The sequence below is a fragment of the Salmo salar genome, unplaced genomic scaffold (genome assembly GCF_965601325.2).
Source record: "Salmo salar unplaced genomic scaffold, fSalSal1 ptg000206l, whole genome shotgun sequence".
Lineage (NCBI taxonomy): Eukaryota > Metazoa > Chordata > Actinopteri > Salmoniformes > Salmonidae > Salmo > Salmo salar.
In genome coordinates, this window is record NW_027675329.1 from 1,442,501 (window position 1) to 1,454,049 (window position 11,549).

General features: G+C 40.1%; 1 protein-coding gene across 1 annotated transcript in view; it reads left to right on the plus strand.

Moving 5' to 3' along the window:
• The window catches only part of LOC123741776 (NLR family CARD domain-containing protein 3-like), a 111,095-nt gene extending 110,921 nt beyond the window's left edge, over nt 1-174 (plus strand). The window contains exon 12 of the mRNA XM_082971170.1: nt 1-174. This exon is cut by the window's left edge and continues 3,173 nt beyond it. The gene's annotated coding sequence lies outside the window, so the exon portion shown is untranslated.
• Nucleotides 175-11,549: the final 11,375 nt, after the last annotated feature.

Here is an 11,549-nt window from a genome sequence, read left to right on the forward strand (position 1 = left end):
TTCCCAAGTCTTCCCGCTCTTTCATTCAAGCCCAACCCCCTTTCCTTTGTGTAACCAGCCATCATACAGGTTCCGTCCACCAGGGGTGAATTCTGTATGACATCATTGTATTCTGTGTATTTGTAATTCTGTGTGATTAGTTTAGGTATTTAGTAAATAAATAATTAAACCCAATTTTGTATTGCTGATTCAACTTGTTAGCCAGGGTTCGTGAAGATAGCCAAGAATTTACAACTTTCATTATGAGACTGAAAATAAGATAAGGGTTAATATTGACTGCTATCGATGTAAAATATGACTAAGTATTTTAAGAGTTTATTCGGAAGATAACGGCTCTATAAACGTTCTTCCGTGGTGCCCCGACTTTCTAGTTAACCTCTCTGGGCTAGGCGGGACGAATTCGTCCCACCTACGTAACAGCCAGTTGAATCCTGTGGCGCGATTTTCAAAACATTTGAAATGCTATTACTTCAATTTCTCAAACATATGACTATTTTACAGCTATTTAAAGACAAGACTCTCATTAATCTAGCCACACTGTCCGATTTCAAAAAGGCTTTACAACGAAAGCAAAACATTAGATTATGTCAGCAGAGTACCAAGCCAGAAATAATCAGACACCCATTTTTCAAGCTAGCATATAATGTCACAAAAACCCAGAAGACAGCTAAATGCAGCACTAACCTTTGATGATCTTCATCAGATGACAACCCTAGGACATTATGTTATACAATACATATATGCATGTTTTGTTCAATCAAGTTCATATTTATATCAAAAACCAGCTTTTTACATTAGCATGTGACGTTCAGAACTAGCATACCCCCCGCAAACTTCCGGGGAATTCGCTAACAATTTACTAAATTACTCACGATAAACGTTCACAAAAAGCATAACAATTATTTTAAGAATTATAGATACAGAACTCCTCTATGCACTCGATATGTCCGATTTTAAAATAGCTTTTTGGTGAAAGCACATTTTGCAATATTCTAAGTACATAGCCCAGCCATCACGGGCTAGCTATTTAGACACCCGGCAAGTTTAGCACTCACCAATATCAGATTTACTATTATAAAAGTTTGATTACCTTTTGTTGTCTTCGTCAGAATGCACTCCCAGGACTGCTACTTCAATAACAAATGTTGGTTTGGTCCAAAATAATCCATCGTTATATCCGAATAGCGGCGTTTTGTTCGTGCGTCCCAGACACTATCTGAAATGGTAAATCAGGGTCGCGCGCATGGCGCAATTCGTGACAAAAAAAATCTAAATATTCCATTACCGTACTTCGAAGCATGTCAACCGCTGTTTAAAATCCATTTTTATGCCATTTTTTCTCGTAAAAAAGCGATAATATTCAGACCGGGAATGTCCATTTAGCTAAACAGAGGAAAGAAAACAAAGCTTTCGGTCGACGCGGGCACGAGCCTGAGTCTCACAGTACTGTAACCAGCCACTACCCAAACGCGCTACTTTGTTTCAGCCAGAGCCTGCAAAGCCACGATTCAGCGTTTTGCCGCCTTCTGAGAGCCTATGGCAGCCGTAGGAAGTGTCACGGGACACTAAGATCCTCACTCTTCAATAAACAGAGACAAGAAGAACGACACCTTGTCAGACAGGCCACTTCCTGCATGAAATCTTCTCAGGTTTTTGCCTGCCATATGAGTTCTGTTATACTCACAAACACCATTCAAACAGTTTTAGAAACTTTAGGGTGTTTTCTATCCAAAGCCAATAATTATATGCATATTCTAGTTACTGGGCAGGAGTAGTAACCAGATTAAATCGGGTACGTTTTTTATCCAGCCGTGAAAATACTGCCCCCTAGCCATAACAGAGTCACAAGGTTGCGCTAACTACAGTAGTGTTGCAAAATCCTTTACACCCCACTCATCCCCATCAGTCTTAAGAACAAAACATGTGGTTTAATGTAGATACATTTAGATACAACAGAAACAATATGTGGTATTGTCCACTTCTCTTTTAACAGAACAGAGACATTCAGAGGAGGCTGGTGGGAAGTGTTATAGGAGGACGGGTTCATTTTTATGGCTGAAATGGAATAAATAAATTAATTCCATGTATTCCATTCCAGTCTTTACACTGAGCCTGTCCTCATATTGCTCCTCCACCAGCCTCCTCTGGTTTGTATGTGAAAGTATGCAGGTATTCATGTTGTTGTGGAGGCAAATTATATTTAAACAAAATACTTTTAAAAAAGGTACAAATGCAGCCGTAAAAATAAAATAAAATCAGATGTGAAAATGGTGCATTTCTAAGTTTTATAGAAAAAATATGAAGTTAAAAAGTTCTACCTGATGACATCATCAAAAGTTGAATCATTTTAAAAGCAGTGATTTTTCAAACACAATTAGATTTGTCAGTGGTGTGGGGAGCAATAAAATTTCCTCTACTGGGCTAGAAACTCATTGCAGGTTTTTTCTCATTTTTTTAAACTACAGATCATAGAAATGTGAAAGGTGCTGTTTTCAGAAATATATATACTGTTTTGGTGCTGGAGAGGATGAATATGAGGTTGAAAAGTGCAGGATTTGCCTTTTAACACTAGAATCAGACCTGCTCCTTGACTTTTAACACTAGAATCAGACCTGCTCTCTGACTTTTAACACTAGAATCAGTCCTGCTCCCTGACTTTTAACACTAGAATCAGTTCTGCTCCCTGACTTTTAACACTAGAATCAATCCTGCTCCCTGACTTTTAACACTAGAATCAGTCCTGCTCCCTGACTTTTAACACTAGAATCAGTCCTGCTCCCTGACTTTTAACACTAGAATCAGTCCTGCTCCCTGACTTTTAACACTAGAATCAGTCCTGCTCCCTGACTTTTAACACTAGAATCAGACCTGCTCCCTGACTTTTAACACTAGAATCAATCCTGCTCCCTGACTTTTAACACTAGAATCAGACCTGCTCCCTGACTTTTAACACTAGAATCAGACCTGCTCCCTGACTTTTAACACTAGAATCAGACCTGCTCCCTGACTTTTAACACTAGAATCAGTCCTGCTCCCTGACTTTTCACACTAGAATCAGACCTGCTCCCTGACTTTTAACACTAGAATCAGACCTGCCTTTTAACACTAGAATCAGTCCTGCTCCCTGACTTTTCACACTAGAATCAGACCTGCTCCCTGACTTTTAACACTAGAATCAGACCTGCTCCCTGACTTTTCCTAAATGTTTGTATTTTACACTGCTCATTTGTCCAAATTTTGAAATCAAGAAGAGAAAAGAGCCTTTTGACCAGTTTTTTCCCACCTACTACCTGCCCACCAAGACAATGTGCTGTTGGACCTTGGTACCCAGCCAGCCACTAATGAGTCTCCCTTTCCTCACTGAATAAATGGGCCATAATTGTGCACCTTATATGATAATATAAGTTTTTACCTGTATTTAACTAGGCAAATGAGTTAAGAACAAATTCTTATTTTCAATGACGGCCTAGGAACAGTGGGTTAACTGCCTTGTTCAGGGGCAGAAAGACAGATTTTTACCTTCTCAGCTCAGGGATTCGATCCAGCAACCTTTCAAGTACTGGCTCAACACTCTAACCACTAGGCTACCTGCCGCCCCTCCACTCTAACCACTAGGCTACCTGCCGTCCCTCCACTCTAACCACTAGGCTACCTGCCGTCCCTCCACTCTAACCACTAGGCTACCTGCCGCCCCTCCACTCTAACCACTAGACTACCTGCCGCCCCTCCACTCTAACCACTAGGCTACCTGCCTCCCCTCCACTCTAACCACTAGGCTACCTGCCGCCCCTCCACTCTAACCACTAGGCTACCTGCCGCCCCTCCACTCTAACCACTAGCACTAGGCTACCTGCCGCCTCTACACTCTAACCACTAGGCTACCTGCCACCCCTCCACTCTAACCACTAGGCTACCTGCCTCCCACTCTAACCACTAGGATACCTGCCGCCCCTCCACTCTAACCACTAGCACTAGGCTACCTGCTGCCTCTACACTCTAACCACTAGGCTACCTGCAGCACCTCCACTCTAACCACTAGGCTACCTGCCACCCCTCCACTCTAACCACTAGGCTACCTGCCACCCCTCCACTCTAACCACTAGGCTACCTGCCGCCTCTACACTCTAACCACTAAGCTACCTGCCGTCCCTCCACTCTAACCACTAGGCTACCTGCCGCCTCTACACTCTAACCACTAGGCTTCCTGCCGCCCCTCCACTCTAACCACTAGGCTACCTGCCGCCCCTCCACTCTAACCACTAGGTTACCTGTCGTCCCCAAATGAGGCCTAACTGAATGATAAGAAGGATGAAGAGGTTGATTTAATGTAGAAAGACAATAGTGTAATGATGAGTTTGTGTTATGCCTATTTATCAGCAGCAAATCATTTGACCACACCCCTTGTGGGTTAATAATATTCTCTTTTATGTTTTACTTTCCACAAATAAACTGTTGTGGGTCTGTTTTATTGACTGTAACTCTAACACTAATCACATGTATTGTAAGGAAATGAACACATGCTATGAGTTATGTAAAACATGTCCTGGACTCTGTCCAAGTTGATGAGCGGGAAACAAATGATAACAGTCAACCTTCACAGCTGGTCCATCGACACTACTCCTAAACTGTACCAAAACTAATTTCACACATGATAAGAGTTATCCTGATCAGCTGGCCCATCGACACTACTCCTAAACTATACCAAAACTAATTTTACACATGATAAGAGTTATCCTGATCAGCTGGCCCATCGACACTACTCCTAAACTATACCAAAACTAATTTCACACATGATAAGAGTTATCCTGATCAGCTGGCCCATCGACACTACTCCTAAACTATACCAAAACTAATTTCACACATGATAAGAGTTATCCTGATCAGCTGGCCCATCGACACTACTCCTAAACTATACCAAAACTAATTTCACACATGATAAGAGTTATCCTGATCAGCTGGCCCATCGACACTACTCCTAAACTGTACCAAAACTAATTTCACACATGATAAGAGTTATCCTGATCAGCTGGCCCATCGACACTACTCCTAAACTATACCAAAACTAATTTCACACATGATAAGAGTTATCCTGATCAGCTGGCCCATCGACACTACTCCTAAACTGTACCAAAACTAATTTCACACATGATAAGAGTTATCCTGATCAGCTGGCCCATCGACACTACTCCTAAACTATAAAAAAAAACTAATTTCACACATGATAAGAGTTATCCTGATCAGCTGGCCCATCGACACTACTCCTAAACTATACCAAAACTAATTTCACACATGATAAGAGTTATCCTGATCAGCTGGCCCATCGACACTACTCCTAAACTATACCAAAACTAATTTCACACATGATAAGAGTTATCCTGATCAGCTGGCCCATCGACACTACTCCTAAACTGTACCAAAACTAATTTCACACATGATAAGAGTTATCCTGATCAGCTGGCCCATCGACACTACTCCTAAACTGTACCAAAACTAATTTCACACATGATAAGAGTTATCCTGATCAGCTGGCCCATCGACACTACTCCTAAACTATACCAAAACTAATTTCACACATGATAAGAGTTATCCTGATCAGCTGGCCCATCGACACTACTCCTAAACTGTACCAAAACTAATTTCACACATGATAAGAGTTATCCTGATCAGCTGGCCCATCGACACGCTGCGTTTTGGTCCCCCTTTTTCGATGTATGTGACAAAATGAGCATCTATTTACCAAATCCTCCTTCAGAGTCACATGCAGGTAAAATACTTTTATTTCTATATAATACTGTATCTGAAAGAGCAGATTCTGCAGGTAAAAAAATTGTGATGTCTATATAGTACTGTATCTGAAAGAGCAGATTCTGCAGTTTCCTTGACACTTACCTTTATCAAATAACTCTCAACATTCAAGAGGTGCAGCTTTATTTCCAAAGTTCAATTTTTCTTCAACAATATCTGTGTTGTCCATGTTTTAATCACATGACCACTCCAGCAGCAGCATTGATCTGGCGACTAAGCAAAAACTATTAACATAATCAAATTAAAATCTGCTATTCTGTCGTCAATGGATGAACGGCCAATAGAAACCAGATAGAAACTGATCGTGGTGCATATGACTTCAGTTCTGGTTAGCCACAGATGTAGAAACCAACTTGCTCAAGGTCTTTCCATGTCTGGGGAAAGATGAAACCAGGCCAGCGGGTGACTGTCTGAGACTGTCTGAGACTGTGGTTTTGAGTCACGTGGAGCCTTACATGGGCAAATGCAGAAATGTGACCATGGACAGCTTCTTCACATCAATTTCCCTCAGACAAGTTGATTGCGAAGAAGACTAGCATATTAGGACAGTGAACACACAAAGAAGACTAGCCTGCTATGAACAGTGAACACACAAAGAAGACTAGCCTGCTATGAACAGTGAACACACAAAGAAGACTAGCCTAGCCAGGTCATTACAGTATATACAGTATCTCTACCATATACAGACACCAACTAGTATCCCCTTTATGATCTAGCCAGGTCATTACAGTATATACAGTATCTCTACCATATACAGACACCAACTAGTATCCCCTTTATGATCTAGCCAGGTCATTACAGTATATACAGTATCTCTACCATCTAGCCAGGTCATTACAGTATATACAGTATCTCTACCCTATACAGACACCAACTAGTATCCCCTTTATGATATAGCCAGGTCATTACAGTATATACAGTATCTCTACCATATACAGACACCAACTAGTATCCCCTTTATGATCTAGCCAGGTCATTACAGTATATACAGTATCTCTACCATCTAGCCAGGTCATTACAGTATATACAGTATCTCTACCATCTAGCCAGGCCATTACAGTATATACAGTATCTCTACCCTATACAGACACCAACTAGTATCCCCTTTATGATCTAGCCAGGTCATTACAGTATATACAGTATCTCTACCATATACAGACACCAACTAGTATCCCCTTTATGATCTAGCCAGGTCATTACAGTATATACAGTATCTCTACCATATACAGACACCAACTAGTATCCCCTTTATGATCTAGCCAGGTCATTACAGTATATACAGTATCTCTACCATATACAGACACCAACTAGTATCCCCTTTATGATCTAGCCAGGTCATTACAGTATATACAGTATCTCTACCATCTAGCCAGGTCATTACAGTATATACAGTATCTCTACCCTATACAGACACCAACTAGTATCCCCTTTATGATATAGCCAGGTCATTACAGTATATACAGTATCTCTACCATATACAGACACCAACTAGTATCCCCTTTATGATCTAGCCAGGTCATTACAGTATATACAGTATCTCTACCATCTGCCAGACACCAACTAGTATCCCCTTTATGATCTAGCCAGGCCATTACAGTATATACAGTATCTCTACCATATACAGACACCAACTAGTATCCCCTTTATGATCTAGCCAGGTCATTACAGTATATACAGTATCTCTACCATCTAGCCAGGTCATTACAGTATATACAGTATCTCTACCATCTAGCCAGGTCATTACAGTATATACAGTATCTCTACCATATACAGACACCAACTAGTATCCCCTTTATGATCTAGCCAGGTCATTACAGTATATACAGTATCTCTACCATATACAGTCACCAACTAGTATCCCCTTTATGATCAAGCCAGGTCATTACAGTATATACAGTATCTCTACCATATACAGACACCAACTAGTATCCCCTTTATGATCTAGCCAGGTCATTACAGTATATACAGTATCTCTACCATATACAGACACCAACTAGTATCCCCTTTATGATCTAGCCAGGTCATTACAGTATATACAGTCTCTACCATATACAGACACCAACTAGTATCCCCTTTATGATCTAGCCAGGTCATTACAGTATATACAGTATCTCTACCATATACAGACACCAACTAGTATCCCCTTTATGATCTAGCCAGGTCATTACAGTATATACAGTATCTCTACCATATACAGACACCAACTAGTATCCCCTTTATGATCTAGCCAGGTCATTACAGTATATACAGTATCTCTACCATATACAGACACCAACTAGTATCCCCTTTATGATCTAGCCAGGTCATTACAGTATATACAGTATCTCTACCATATACAGACACCAACTAGTATCCCCTTTATGATCTAGCCAGGTCATTACAGTATATACAGTATCTCTACCATATACAGACACCAACTAGTATCCCCTTTATGATCTAGCCAGGTCATTACAGTATATACAGTATCTCTACCATATACAGACACCAACTAGTATCCCCTTTATGATCTAGCCAGGTCATTACAGTATATACAGTATTTCTACCATATACAGACACCAACTAGTATCCCCTTTATGATCTAGCCTGGTCATTACAGTATATACAGTATCTCTACCACATACAGACACCAACTAGTATCCCCTTTATGATCTAGCCAGGTCATTACAGTATATACAGTATCTCTACCATATACAGACACCAACTAGTATCCACTTTATGATCTAGCCAGGTCATTACAGTATATACAGTATCTCTACCATAAACAGACACCAACTAGTATCCCCTTTATGATCTAGCCAGGTCATTACAGTATATACAGTATCTCTACCATCTGCCAGACACCAACTAGTATCCCCTTTATGATCTAGCCAGGTCATTACAGTATATACAGTATCTCTACCATATACAGACACCAACTACTATCCCCTTTATGATCTAGCCAGGTCATTACAGTATATACAGTATCTCTACCATCTGCCAGACACCAACTAGTATCCCCTTTATGATCTAGCCTGGTCATTACAGTATATACAGTATCTCTACCATATACAGACACCAACTAGTATCCCCTTTATGATCTAGCCAGGTCATTACAGTATATACAGTATCTCTACCATATACAGACACCAACTAGTATCCCCTTTATGATCTAGCCTGGTCATTACAGTATATACAGTATCTCTACCATATACAGACACCAACTAGTATCCCCTTTATGATCTAGCCAGGTCATTACAGTATATACAGTATCTCTACCATATACAAACACCAACTAGTATCCCCTTTGTGATCTAGCCAGGTCATTACAGTATATACACTATCTCTACCATATATAGACACCAACTAGTATCCCCTTTATGATATAGCCAGGTCATTACAGTATATACAGTATCTCTACCATATACAGACACCAACTAGTATCCCCTTTATGATCTAGCCAGGTCATTACAGTATATACAGTATCTCTACCATAAACAGACACCAACTAGTATCCCTTTTATGATCTAGCCAGGCCATTACAGTATATACAGTATCTCTACCATATACAGACACCAACTAGTATCCCCTTTATGATCTAGCCAGGCCATTACAGTATATACAGTATCTCTACCATCTGCCAGACACCAACTAGTATCCCCTTTATGATCTAGCCAGGTCATTACAGTATATACAGTATCTCTACCATATACAGACACCAACTAGTATCCCCTTTATGATCTAGCCAGGTCATTACAGTATATACAGTATCTCTACCATATACAGACACCAACTAGTATCCCCTTTATGATCTAGCCAGGTCATTACAGTATATACAGTATCTCTACCATATACAGACACCAACTAGTATCCCCTTTATGATCTAGCCAGGTCATTACAGTATATACAGTATCTCTACCATATACAGACACCAACTAGTATCCCCTTTATGATCTAGCCAGGTCATTACAGTATATACAGTATCTCTACCATATACAGACACCAACTAGTATCCCCTTTATGATCTAGCCAGGTCATTACAGTATATACAGTATCTCTACCATATACAGACACCAACTAGTATCCCCTTTATGATCTAGCCAGGTCATTACAGTATATACAGTATCTCTACCATATACAGACACCAACTAGTATCCCCTTTATGATCTAGCCAGGTCATTACAGTATATACAGTATCTCTACCATATACAGACACCAACTAGTATCCCCTTTATGATCTAGCCAGGTCATTACAGTATATACAGTATCTCTACCATATACAGACACCAACTAGTATCCCCTTTATGATCTAGCCAGGTCATTACAGTATATACAGTATCTCTACCATATACAGACACCAACTAGTATCCCCTTTATGATCTAGCCAGGTCATTACAGTATATACAGTATCTCTACCATATACAGACACCAACTAGTATCCCCTTTATGATCTAGCCAGGTCATTACAGTATATACAGTATTTCTACCATATACAGACACCAACTAGTATCCCCTTTATGATTTAGCCTGGTCATTACAGTATATACAGTATCTCTACCACATACAGACACCAACTAGTATCCCCTTTATGATCTAGCCAGGTCATTACAGTATATACAGTATCTCTACCATATACAGACACCAACTAGTATCCCCTTTATGATCTAGCCAGGTCATTACAGTATATACAGTATCTCTACCATATACAGACACCAACTAGTATCCCCTTTATGATCTAGCCAGGTCATTACAGTATATACAGTATCTCTACCATATACAGACACCAACTATTATCCCCTTTATGATCTAGCCAGGTCATTACAGTATATACAGTATCTCTACCATATACAGACACCAACTAGTATCCCCTTTATGATCTAGCCTGGTCATTACAGTATATACAGTATCTCTACCATATACAGACACCAACTAGTATCCCCTTTATGATCTAGCCAGGTCATTACAGTATATACAGTATCTCTACCATCTAGCCAGGTCATTACAGTATATACAGTATCTCTACCATATACAAACACCAACTAGTATCCCCTTTGTGATCTAGCCAGGTCATTACAGTATATACAGTATCTCTACCATATACAGACACCAACTAGTATCCCCTTTATGATATAGCAAGGTCATTACAGTATATACAGTATCTCTACCATATACAGACACCAACTAGTATCCCCTTTATGATCTAGCCAGGTCATTACAGTATATACAGTATCTCTACCATATACAGACACCAACTAGTATCCCCTTTATCATCTAGCCAGGTCATTACAGTATATACAGTATCTCTACCATATACAGACACCAACTAGTATCCCCTTTATGATCTAGCCAGGCCATTACAGTATATACAGTATCTCTACCATATACAGACACCAACTAGTATCCCCTTTATGATCTAGCCAGGTCATTACAGTATATACAGTATCTCTACCATATACAGACACCAACTAGTATCCCCTTTATTATCTAGCCAGGTCATTACAGTATATACAGTATCTCTACCATATACAGACACCAACTAGTATCCCCTTTATTATCTAGCCAGGTCATTACAGTATATACAGTATCTCTACCATCTGCCAGACACCAACTAGTATCCCTTTTATGATCTAGCCAGGCCATTACAGTATATACAGTATCTCTACCATCTGCCAGACACCAACTAGTATCCCCTTTATGATCTAGCCAGGTCATTACAGTATATACAGTATCTCTACCATCTGCCAGACACCAACTAGTATCCCCTTTAT